This window comes from Ammodytes marinus, assembly GCF_949987685.1.
Source record: "Ammodytes marinus genome assembly, chromosome: 9".
NCBI classification, from domain to species: Eukaryota; Metazoa; Chordata; class Actinopteri; order Uranoscopiformes; family Ammodytidae; genus Ammodytes; species Ammodytes marinus.
The window spans coordinates 2765702-2778632 of NC_137213.1; positions in this window are offsets into that span (position 1 = coordinate 2765702).

Sequence of the window (12931 nt, forward strand, 5' to 3'; positions counted from 1 at the left end):
ACTCTCTCTCCCTCTGTCTCTCTCTCTCTGTGTCTCTGTCTCTCTGTGTCTCTGTCTCTCTCTCCCTCTGTCTCTCAGTCTCTCTCTCTCTCTCTGTGTCTCTGTCTCTCTCTCCCTCTGTCTCTCTCTCTCTCTCTGAGCACAGCCCTTTGATCAGTGTTATTGGCTCAGTAAACACCAGGCTCTGTTCTGTCTGGTAAATCTTCAACTCTGCTCATGTCTGGGATCAGTCCACAGAACAAATGAAAAAAACACACACTGCTGACTTTTGACACACATGCTCATTCTGTGCTCTGTGTACTCTGTGGGTTGCTGTGACCCCCCCAACACACACACACACACACACACACACACACACACAAACACAAACAGACATAAAAACTGACCCGAGTCAGACATAGTTCCACTAAATTACTGTTTAAAGATGTTTGTTTAGAAGTTACAAGACTTCTGTAACGCATTATACTGAGAAGCTTCACACAAACCATTTAGACTTTTGTGTAATTCAATTAGTTTATTTGTCATATTTGCCAGCATTCATTGGCAATGACATTCTGAAGTGCCAGGCTCCTCTCAACAATGTGATATAGAAGAAGAGCAATGTGAAGAGAGCCACAAATAAACACAAAAGTAGTGCAAGGACACAGTGCAGATAAAACAAATCTAGAAATAAGGTGAAACCATATAATCTGATTCATACTTTTCCAAACTAACTTAGAGAGCCTGCGTGTTGTGTGTCCTTGTGTGAAGAAATACATCTCTCCAACCACTAACTTCCCCTTAAAGCAATATTGCAACAGGGTTTGCTTGACATTGCACCACCCACCATACATACACAACTCCCTAGAACAGGTGAAATGCAACTTCTCTGTGTTCGAAATACACTAGATTTCTTTATTTAGAAGGGACAGCGCACATTAATAAACATGAGCACCAAAGTTCAACATGTAAATGTGCCAGATGTAGCCATGCAGGCTAATGTTCACCTGTAGTCCCTGGCAGGTTGATGGCTTAAAAGAAAACATTAAAAAACTACAAAAGCACAAAAACAAAATGACACAAGCATTATTCCAGACCATAACAGGTTGGTGATGTGTGAAAAACATGAAACAAGTAGCACACAGACACAGATAAAAGTGCATGAACATATAGCACGTTAAAACACATAAGCATTTAAAGAAAGACAAAAAGCACAGACAAGGAGCATGAATGCAGACAAAACACATAAGCACAAACAAGGAGCATACAGACAAGGAGCACAAAACTCAGACACAAACACAACTAGTAAACACAAAGACAAACACACTATCCCAGATGATTATGGACGCATATTTGATTTGTCAGTAACCAGTTTTTTATAGATTTTGAGAAGGATTTGAGTGATGTAATGTTCCTTAGTTCTGTGGGTATGGTATTCCAAGTATGTGCTGCTCGATAGGAAAAGGCTGACTGCCCAAAATAACTTTTTCTGTATGGTATTTTACAATCCCCTCTTGTGGATGCTCTGGTGGAAGAGTTTATATTTTGTTTAACAAATTCCTTTAGTGGAGGGGGAGCCATACCATGAAAGATTTTATATACAAGTAGAATGTCTGCCAACTTAATCATGTTTTCCCAGTTTAACAAATCATATTTTATCAAGATTTTACAAAGGTGATATGAATCAGATGTTTTATCTAGCGTTTTCAAGGCCTGTTTAAAACGTGTTTCAACTGAGCGTAATGTGGTCCGTCCTGCCTGTGACCAGCTGGTAAGACAGTAATTAATATGTGATAAAATCATAGCATGAAGGTACAACCTTTAGGCCTCTGTAGTTAAATGATTCCTGATGTGTCCTGACTATGGACCAAGTGCACAACCATACAGTTAACCTTATACCACGTAGTTAGAGTGATTCAAATATTACGTGCCAGACAGATAGTTAACATGTTCATGTTCCTAACCTGTATAGATGAATGTGTTTTATTTAAGGCCCTGTATAATGACAACAGGTTAAGGCTTTGAGGCTTGCCTGGCTTCCACACTGCATCATATCATATTTGGATAGAAACTCACATATATAAGGAAATAGGAATTTTAATGCTTTTTACTTCTATTTTTTCGACTTCATGCAAGCTTTTCATTTGAGAGTGCTTTTGCGGAATTGTACTAATGTAGAGCACCTGCATTCTATTTGACCATTTGAATTCTTTATAGGTGTGGCCTTTATCAGTGAGCTACAACGTGTTACATCAAATATAAGATTCATTTTCTCTTTTCCCAGTGGCATCAGGGTCAGCAGTGGAGTACTGACTGTCACATTCCATTTGATAAATAGTCTTTTGTATGAGACATGTTATTTACAATACATTTGTTTTAGTGATTTACTGTCGTTCACACAGTTTCATTTTGACTTGAACTATAGGAAGATGTCTGTGTGTTTTATTTAAACTATTGTTAATCATTACACAAAAGCTAAAGTTGTCCAGTGGATCCTCACTGCAGCAGAACATTTGCTCCTTACCGCCACCTGCAGGGGATAAAGACAGCAGCAGAGAATTCATTCCATGACTTATACCCTGCGTTCAAAATAACATACTTTTTCTTATTACTCTTCTTCTTCTTCTTCTTCTTCTTAAGTTGTCCGTCGATTTCGACGGTGACGTCACATTTATGCCCTTAAGGATGAAGAATCAAAAAGTCCATGGCTCTTGGCTACTTCTGATGTGTTCGTCTGTGGCTGTGCAGTCCTATTCTCCTATTCATGATCCGCAAATTCGGTTGCATACAGCAGAATTGCCCTTGCATAGCGGGTGGTTGATGATGTAGTAGCCTACCCGCTTTGCAGCTGCTTTATTTTTTAATTGAGTTGCGTAGGTTACAGAGTGTGACAGGATACACTCCATTGATGTCGGTCAGAGGCCAATGTCTCCAGCACTAGTGGTTGGATGCCACACAACTTAAGAGAAGTTTTCAAGTGATCTTTGTATCTCTTGCGCTGACCTCCTGCTGACCTCCTGCTGTCTGGGATCTCTCCGTATAGGACCTTTCGGGGTAGCCTATCCTGAGGCATGCGGATTACATGTCCTGCCCAGCGCAGCTGTTTTTGGAAAAGCAAGACTTCCAGGGGCTCGATGTTAGCGCGTTCATAAAGTTCAGTTTTTGGGATCCTGTGCCACCACTTCAGTCCCAGTATGCGCTGAAGGCAGCCTGTATGGAACGATTCCAGTTTACTGAGATGTTTCCTATATGGAACCCACGCCTCACAGCCATACAGAAGTATAGATAAGCATATTGCTTTGTAAACAGTCATTTTGGTATTTATTGTTAGGTCCCTGTTATGAAAGACTCTGTTGTTCAGTCTTCCAAAGGAGGCAGATGCTAGGCTGATTCTTCTGTGGACTTTGTTGGTAATGTCACCAGTGTCTGTGATTATGGAGCCTAGATATGCAAGTGTGGGACGGTCTTGAGTTGTTGGTTGTTTATATGGAATGTGACGGGGTCTTGAGGAGGATCCCGCATTATTAAAACCTTAGTTTTGGATGTATTGATAATAAGACCGGCACGATTGTATGTGTTTAGGGTGTGCTGCAGGTGTTCAGATGAACAGCTGACATAGGCAGCATCATCTGCATACTGCAGATCACGGATGATTTCTTTTGTCACTTTGGTTTTTGCTTGGAGGCGTCTGAGGTTGAATAAATTACCATCGAGGCGATATTTGATGGGGATCCCGGCATCCGGCAAGAGCAAATGGGCGGAAGTCTTCATAACACCGGCTAGGAAGAGGTTAAAGAGTATAGGGGCAATAACACAGCCCTGCCTGACACCCGAACCTACTGTGAAGGGGTCAGATTTCCCACCTCCACTGATGACGCGTGCCATAGCCCCATCATGGAGGGCTGTTAAAACTGCAAGGAAGGTCGGAGGGCAGCCACATTTCTCCAGGATGCTCCAGAGAAGTGGCCTGTTGACTGTATCAAAGGCCTTTGTTAAGTCGACAAAGACCATATAAAGTGGTTTGTGGTGTTCTCAACACTTTTCTTGCAGCTGCCTTGCTACAAAGAGCACGTCAATGGTACTTCTTCTACACTACACACTAAAGTACAGAAGAGTTTTAGGGCCACAGGAGAGAAAAAAAAACAGATAAGGAAGTTTTTTTTCATTATGTCAAGAAATGTCAAGAATAAAGACGAATACTGCAAAATGCTATTGGAGTTATTTGGGCATTTACAGTATGTATTTTCAGCATACTACAATTGACTTGCATGTATTGGGACATCCTAAATCTTTTTTCTGGCATTCTTAATAGCAGGGAAGTATGGGTATTGGAACGCAGGGTTAATCTCTCTAACATTTCAATAACAGAGTGAGGCAATTGTTTTTCTAATGGTGTGTATGAGGACCTTTACAGCTTGTTGAGCTAAACGTTCCTCAGTCTGGTCTCTGTTCCCATTGGCGGTGTTTATATGACTGTGGCTCAGTTGGTAGAGCGGGTTGGCCGATGATCAAAAGGTTGGAGGTTCGATCCCCGCCCTACCACCTGTGTCATAGTTGTTGTGTCCTTGGGCAAGACACTTCACCCACCTTGCCTCGTGTGAATGTCGATAGTTAGCCTGCTATCGGTGTATGAATGTGTGTGTGAATGGTAACGTGGGAAAGGAAAACAGGTCTCCCTTGCAAAAGAGTCTTCGGACTCAATGGGATATACCTGTATAAATAAAGGTTAAAAGAAATGGAGGCTTTGTGTTTATGTGGACATTGATTCAGTCATTTCCATGTCTCTTCTATGTACTGTATGTTTGTGATGTTTTTCCAAATGTAGATTGTTTGTTGCCCTGCTGTCCTCTGACTTCAATAGGGTCACAGTTTATAACTTAAAGATGTAGTCTTGAAGCTTGGTTTCTTACTTTAAAGCAATACTTTTTTTTTTGTATTGCAAGTTTTTCAGAAATGATTGAATGATTATGCAAATGTGCCAATATCTTACTTACTATGTGTGAATCAGCATCTCTATAAAAAAACACAAAAGATGATGTTGAATATAAACATAGTAAACATCTTTATTTCACTTTTACACAGATAAGTGTCAAAGGTTTATTTCAGCACAGATTCTGGATACTGCCTTTTATCATTTTATAAATCAAAAATGACATTGCACAGTTCTTAAACATGCATTTTCGTTGGTATGTCTATAAGATTGAAATGTATCATAAACCAGACAGTGAACAACATATGAACAAATCCTTCTGTTATGGCCTTCAGAATAGTGCTGAGAAAGATTACGGAAAGTTGCGTTGATGCAAGTGCTTTAGAAGTTGAGTATTGAAAAAACTAATGTTGAGATAATGGCTGTTAAAGATGGTTGTGTAAAATGAATACACAGATGCGATCAGACAAGGTTTAGTCAAATAAACACTTAAATGAATATGTTGAATCTTTATATTTACACAAGTATGAAAGAAGACATGTAATGGAAGCATTATAGACAAAAATCTTAAAATTGACCTGTGCTTAAAAAAACAGATGTGCTTGTCTACAGTGTCTTGTTTTAAGGTGAACAGAGAGCAGCTAATATTACTTGACAAACACAGGTGAAAGTGGATAGCGTGATGATGAATGGTTCACACAGATAACCACATGTTCTTTTTACCATGGCTACTAAGTCAATATGTACATAGAATACAAATCACCCATACTGTATCTTAAATGATTGAGCAGCTCTGCCATGCAATAGTGAGGCATCTTTCCATGTTGCAATCCATTCAGCCAAACTGATCTACTATTCTGAACTGTCCAAACAGAAACGTTCCCCTAACAGTCTTGTGTTTACTAGTTGTGTTTTTGTCTGCATTTATGCCACTTGTCTACTTGTGTGCTCCTTGTCTAGTGCAATAGACCACGTGCAATAGAGCAGTGTGCAATAAACTCAGGCACTTTTTCTCGCACTTTCCTCGCACTTTAAATTGTCCGAATGTTTTTATGTCCTAGAATTACCGTGTGATGTTCTTGTTGTTTTAGCTTTGTCCAATGTGTAGGCCAAGGTTTTACTGTGTTTTTACTGTGTCATAGTGTTGTTGTCTACTGGTTAAGCAAAATGTAGCACAATGCCCAAGACAAATTTCCTTAACAGGACAATAAAGTTTACCCTGACCCTGACCTGACCCTGTCTGTGCTTTTTGTCTTTCTTTAAATGCTTATGTGTTTTAACGTGCTATATGTTCATGCACTTTTATCTGTGTCTGTACTGTATGCTACTTGTTTCATGTTTTTCACACATCACCAACCTGTTATGGTCTGGAATAATGGTTGAGTCATTTTACTTGTCTGTGCTTGTGTCATTTTGTTTTTGTGCTTTTGTAGTTTTTTAATGTTTTATTTTAAGCCATCAACCTGCCAGGGACTACAGGTGAACATTAGCCTGCATGGCTACATCTGGCACATTTACATGTTGAACTTTGGTACTCATGTTTATCAATGTGCGCTGTCCCTTCTAAATAAAAAAAAACAAAAAAAAAAACAGCCCACATAGCAAGCTGCAGAACAGGCTTAAGCCACATTTGCACCAGTGCTGGTTCTTCACATGAAGAAATGGGGCCAGAGGGGATGTGTGGTGTGCTCAGTCAACAGAGGGCGCTAGAGAGCTGCTGGACAGTGAGTGAGTGATGTGACTCAAATCACATCCTTTTTTCCTTATTCCTATACTTATGCATGCTTGTTTGCGTATACTGCGAAATACAATGGATGTCTTAAGGCAACCGGATATTTGTGGCATACTGCATTTTTACACGTATGTATTAAATCGTCCTAAATCTTTTTCTTGCATACTAAATAGCATGGAAGTATGTGTATTGGAACACAGGGTCAGTCTGGGATCGAGAGTTGAAATAAAGTAAAATTGTCTTCTTCCATATCAGTTTGTTTTTGTTTGTTTCCTATCATGAGATGCTCATTCAACATCCAACGCCTTTATGTTTCTGAAGGGTGCAGAAGAAGAATAAGTGTGTTTGTACCTGTACATATAAACAAGTTACTGAGGCCTCTATAGGAGGGGATATATCTGTCAACCCTTTTTGTTGCAAATACATCTACATGTTGTAAAGTACACTTCCTTTCATCGCTGCCATTCTCTACATACTCAATGTTCATGAGTCAGGAAGGAAACTCCAGAGCAGGAGCCTATAGTAGGCCTGAATTGTTGGCCTCCCAAGAGGCACCTTTCCCAGCTACGGTTTTCCTCTCTTTAGTGTCTCACCGTGCCCTTTGCCCTACAGACACTGCACTCAAAGTGAGCCTGCAGGGAATAATAATTGAAAATAATAATACTAATAATAATGTATTTCATTTATACAGCACCTTTCTCAAACCCAAGGATGCTTTACAGTGGGGACAAGAATGGCAGGAACAGGAGAGGTTCATGCATTTCCTGTCACAGTCCTGCAAAGATAAAAAGCATTGAGCCATGGACTTTGTTTGGAAAATACTCTGCAAGACCCCCACCCCCCTCTTTAAGTCCTCATTGACACACCACTGTGAAGTAGAAAGAGGGGGGGGACATCCCGCTCAATGATGCCCCTCAAAGTTGTTCCAGTCATTGCAAATGAGAGCATTCAGGTGTCTTTATAGTGACAAGAATTGTTGGTCTCCCTAGAGACGCCTTTTCCAGCTACGGTTTTCCTCACTATAATGTCTCACCGTGCCCTTTGCCCTACTGACACTGCACTCAAAGTGAGCCTGCAGGGAATATTAATTGAAAATAATAATACTAATAATAATAACTTAATTAATTTATATAGCGCCTTTCTCAAACCCAAGGATGCTTTACAGTGGGGATAAGAACAATCAAAGAAGACAAGATAGAACAAAAACAAAAATAAAAAAACAGTAGGCAGCAGAGTTTTGAACAAACTGGAGCCTGTCCAGGTGCTGTGCTTGGAACCCCAGACAGGACTCTGTTCCAGTAGGCCAGAGCAGGAGGGGATGAAGGCGCATGAATGAGTGCTCTATGCCAGCGGACACAGATAGTGACAGGCAGAGTCTGGAGATGTCCTTGAGGTGGAAGAAGGCCGATGTAGTGATGGATCCGATGTGTGAGTGAAGTGAGAGGGTTGAGTCAAAGGTGACGCCCAGGTTGTGAGCTTCAGAGGATGGGGAGACAGAGCAGCCATGATGCACCACCAGGAGCAGATCACCAGCCCTTCCTCTGAGCAGCTATAGTGCCTTGGGAGACACAACCACGAGTTCAGTTTGAAGGTGGTTGAGTTTCAGCAGGTAATGCCTCGTTTCCACCGAGTAGAGCGGGTGGTGTTAGATGACACCCTAATCTAGAGGGGTCCCAATGCAACAGGTCGCTTACCAGAAAACAGCAGTAGGAGCGTGTGTGTGTGTGTGTGTGTATGTATTGTGTAGTTACTGTATTACATAACAGTTCATAGGACCCTGGTCTATCTCCATTTGTCCTATGTTGCAAATGGATAACAATGATTCAGTGATGAATATAATCCTTTGGCTGCGTTACTACTACTAAGCTACCCTAGAGAGAAATATAGTTTGGTTTATTAAAGTTACTCAGAAAAAGTAGTAAGTTCTTTTGAAAAAAAAAACGATCAAATTGACAATGTACATGTGATATGAAATCATGACAAAATATAATGAGAGAAAAAAGTCACATGCCAGCAAAAAATGCCATTACGTTTATTGCATGGCAACTCAAAAGTGCCTATTTGCTCTTCACTGGTCATACATGGACCCAAAATTAAATGTGTTAATAAATAACAAATTAAAACCAAAAAACCTCAAAAACAATAATAAATTCACCACCACATAGGTGAATATAGCTGAGATCTAAACCTGTCCGTAATACAACAATCCCATCTGGACTTTTCTCAAGGGAAAAAATAGAAAAGAATGTCACATTAATTCACTGTTTGTAGTTTTGGTAGTTAACTACACAAATAAATTGTAGGAAAAAAAGAGTAATTGAACTACTGTAATCACTGTGCAAATGTAGTTGAACTGTTACTGCAAAATGGAGTTCAACAGGTTTATATAAAAATAAACATTTACATTTTTTATAATCATTTAAAAGTCATTGCTTTAGGGGGCGCCCTTAGCTCAGTTGGTAGGGCGTCCCCCCCCATGGGCCTCGGCCAGCAGCGGACCCGGATTCGATTCCAGCCCGCGGTCGTTCTCTGCATGTCACTCCCCTCTCTGCCCCATTTCAACTCTGTCTCTACACTATCAATAAAGCATAAAAATGCCAAAAAAAAAAAAAAAAAGTCATTGCTTTGATAGTAAGCATGAGCTGGGACACAAACCCTGATGCTGGGAGTTAAGAGTACATACTGTTTGTTTGCTTAGGTGTGAACAACGGCACGGCCTCCACATAACACTATGCTTTAAGAACATCATGCAGTGGAAGAATGTTTCCCTCAGCAGCATTACATCACACAAGATTCCTGTAGCCAAGGCATTTAAAGCTCCCTCAGATCTACCTGAACACACACACACACACACACACACACACACACACACACACACACACACACACACACACACACACACACACACACACACACACACACACCCATCAGGTGAATGCCATTCCATTCAGGTGATTGGATCACTGCCATGGTATCTACTCCACACACAGTGATCAATTCAAAGCTCTCCCTAATCACTCAACCATACAGTGTGTGGGAACAACTGTGTCTGCAGCACACACCCTCCCACATGCATACATCCCGGGGCTTTGTTGTCTGTGAGCCGACCAAATGGTCAGCACTCTGCAGGAGGGGTGTACTGTGGGGGAAGTTGCGTAACTCAAAGGTTAAATCCAATTTTTGTTAAGCATACAGCAAACAGCCAGCTAACAATGTTTATTTCCTACCAAACATAAACTGAAGTTTATTACCATCAGCATTAGTAAATAATATTTTTGGTTGATAAAAAAAGGGCTGTTGTAGGGGCATCTTAATCAAAATGCCTCTCCTACCAATCAAACAGACATAGCTGACTGAGGGGGTTTAACATTTGATCAATGGCAGATTTCAGATGCCTCATGACAAGCTTTGTGAGTGGACCCTTGAATCAGATCAAAACTGGCAAAGGTATGACCGGCACAGAGCTGCAGGCCTCTGTTTGTCATTAAATATGGCCGACGGTAAACCCATGGACGTCCCTTGCTTGCAGTAATGCAGTCACACACACTAAGAACATCACAAAATGTAGGAATGTTAAAGGTGCTGTAAGCGGAATGGTTCTTTTAAGGCCCGGACACACTGGCCCGATAATCGCCGTCGTAGAGTCCTGAGGGGGCGGGGACACGAATCTGTTTGGTATGTGCCGTAAAATTGGTCGTCGTAGATGTCGTCGGGCTTCTTTTGAGCTGATTGAACATGTTCAATCGGCGGCGGGCGGTCTTTCAGTTGGAGCGATTTCATTGGTGGAGGGCTAGCGAATCAGTGAAGCCCGGAAGTGAGGCGGGTAGCACAAACAGCTAACAACAGCTAGCCATTGTTTTAATGTGTTTGTTTGTTTCGTTCAGCGAGTACTCACATGCATCAACCCTTGTTGACTGCTCGACACCATGCTCGACACTCTCTGCTAAAAATGGTGCTCTTTATGGTCCATAAATATAAATACGTATTTCTATCTATGTTTATGGTCATGAGAGCTTTCCCATCATTTCCGGCTTCCGTATTTTTTCGGGCCACATTACAGATTAGCGCCGCCTGCTGTTGTGGAGACATTACGTCCCGCGCAAGCGCAGAGCGTACGGAAGGTCAGCAGTCGGCTCGGTGTGTTCTTTGCACTTTTTTGGCCGCGACGGGCTGACTGGAGCTGCCTGAATCGGCAGTCTCCATTTTCGGGTAGTCGGACCGGTGTGTCCTGGCCTTTAGCTAACTTCCTGTCAGTTACTGCAGTTAGCAGTCCCCTCGCTCGTCCCTATCACCACATTAATGCACTGCGGTCTTCAAGCAGCAAGTTATCTAGCATGATCTCAGATCCATAAGTGTGATAAAACATGATAAAAACCATCAAAACAGACATTGGGAAGGATTTTTACCTGCTCTGCCATTGTAGTCGCATACACATTCACCCATCTGTTGCTCTGGCGTGCACCGGCAGTGAGACCATGGAGTAGGCTATATACTATGAGTAAGACGCGTGTCGGCTTTTAGCGTTCTGTCTTCTGATTGGATAAAATGTTCGGGATATACAATAAGTTAATTTGCCGATTACATGCAAAGCAGCTGACTGAGAGATCGGCTTTATGAAACGCGCACATTATGTAAGTGATCACAAGTGACCGCTTACTTCACCTTTAAGAATGAACTGAATAAGTCTGATTAACCACATGTCCTTGTTTGGTGAGTTAACATGAACATTATTCAAACCTTTTGCCTTTGTTTATTAACAAAGCATTTGCAAAGCAATTTTTATTTATTCATGCCTATATAGGCTATACCAGGGGTCTCCAACAGGTCGATCGCGAGCTACCGGTAGCTCGCGGGCGGGCTTTCAGTAGCTCGCCTGATAGGTTGACCCGACCGACTTGTAAAAAAAAACAAAAAAACAAAAAACATTTTTTTTTTTTTTTTTTTTTACAAGTTAAAAATCTGATGAAGGTAAATGCACCTCTTCCCATGGTCAAAACTTGCGATTTGCGGTAAATAAATGTTCATGTGTCTCAAAGCGTTTCTGTGTGTGCTGCTCTGCGGCTCTGCATGCGGCCATGCATGACTACGGCATGCACTGTCTTTGACCTTTGCATAAATGTATTTAATCATTTTAAGGGGAAAAGACATTGTATTTATTATTTCAACTATTGAGTTATTTGTAAAACAGCCTGCTAGTGCAGCCATACAAGATTTATTTTCTGACTGTTCAATGCTGCTTTATTTTTATGTTTTAAATTGGGAAATACATGTTCCAAAACGACCAATAACCTCTGTATTTAAAAAGAAATCAAGCAAGTAGGCTAATAATAACCATTAATGAATTATAAGCTATCGCATCACAGTAGGCCTAATTGTCCACAATAATCTCACAATAGCCCCTATCTAAAAAGGAACTTTAAAAATATACAACTGTAAGGTCATTTGTCTGTTTTATTCAAATAAGCAGTTGTTTATTTCTGTAGTGCATATTGGCATCTTTGAGCAAAATACCCCCAAAATTTTCTCCTCCACACCTGGGTGGTGACCACCTTGACTAACACATTTCCTGGGGGAAACACTGTTGCGTCACAATAAGAAGTGTGTAGTATAGACATTGATGTCAATTTTCAGTGATATGTGGCCCACAAAAAGTGTAAAGTAATGTGTTGGACCTTTGATGGGAAATTATTTATGATAAGCATTGGGTATTGCAATTTCACACGTGTACAAACAGAAGCTTAATTCATTTGATGTGTGCTATGTAAATAAATATAAGCGATTTAATACAAGTAGCTCTTGGCCACTTTAATTTTTTCAAAGTAGCTCTCAGTTGAAAAAAGGTTGGAGACCCCTGGGCTATACACATTAAAAATGAAATATCACAAAATAATATAAATGCATGGCAGAATCAAGACCATATATTTTAACTCTATTGACTATATTATAGGCTACGTAAAGTAAGAAGGCCGGAAATTGGTATGCTGTGGTCGTGACGTGTTCTTATGTTGATATTTTTGGGATTTAAATTAAAAATGGTGTGCAGAGGGGAAAAGGGGAGCTACCATCTTGCCACGTTCCAGAGGAGCTGAAGGGGCGGGGCAGAAATAAGACTAGCCACACGGCTGAATAAGCTAGACGCCTCTCGAACTCTAATGGTCGGAAAATCGCCACTCCCCGCCCATTCTTCTGGGCAGCGCGTCTGTGATTGGCTTAGAGAGCTGTCAGCTTCAAGGTGGACGGGGTTTCTATGGTTCTGAGTTTTATGAGGCAGGAGTAGAAATTTTGATTCC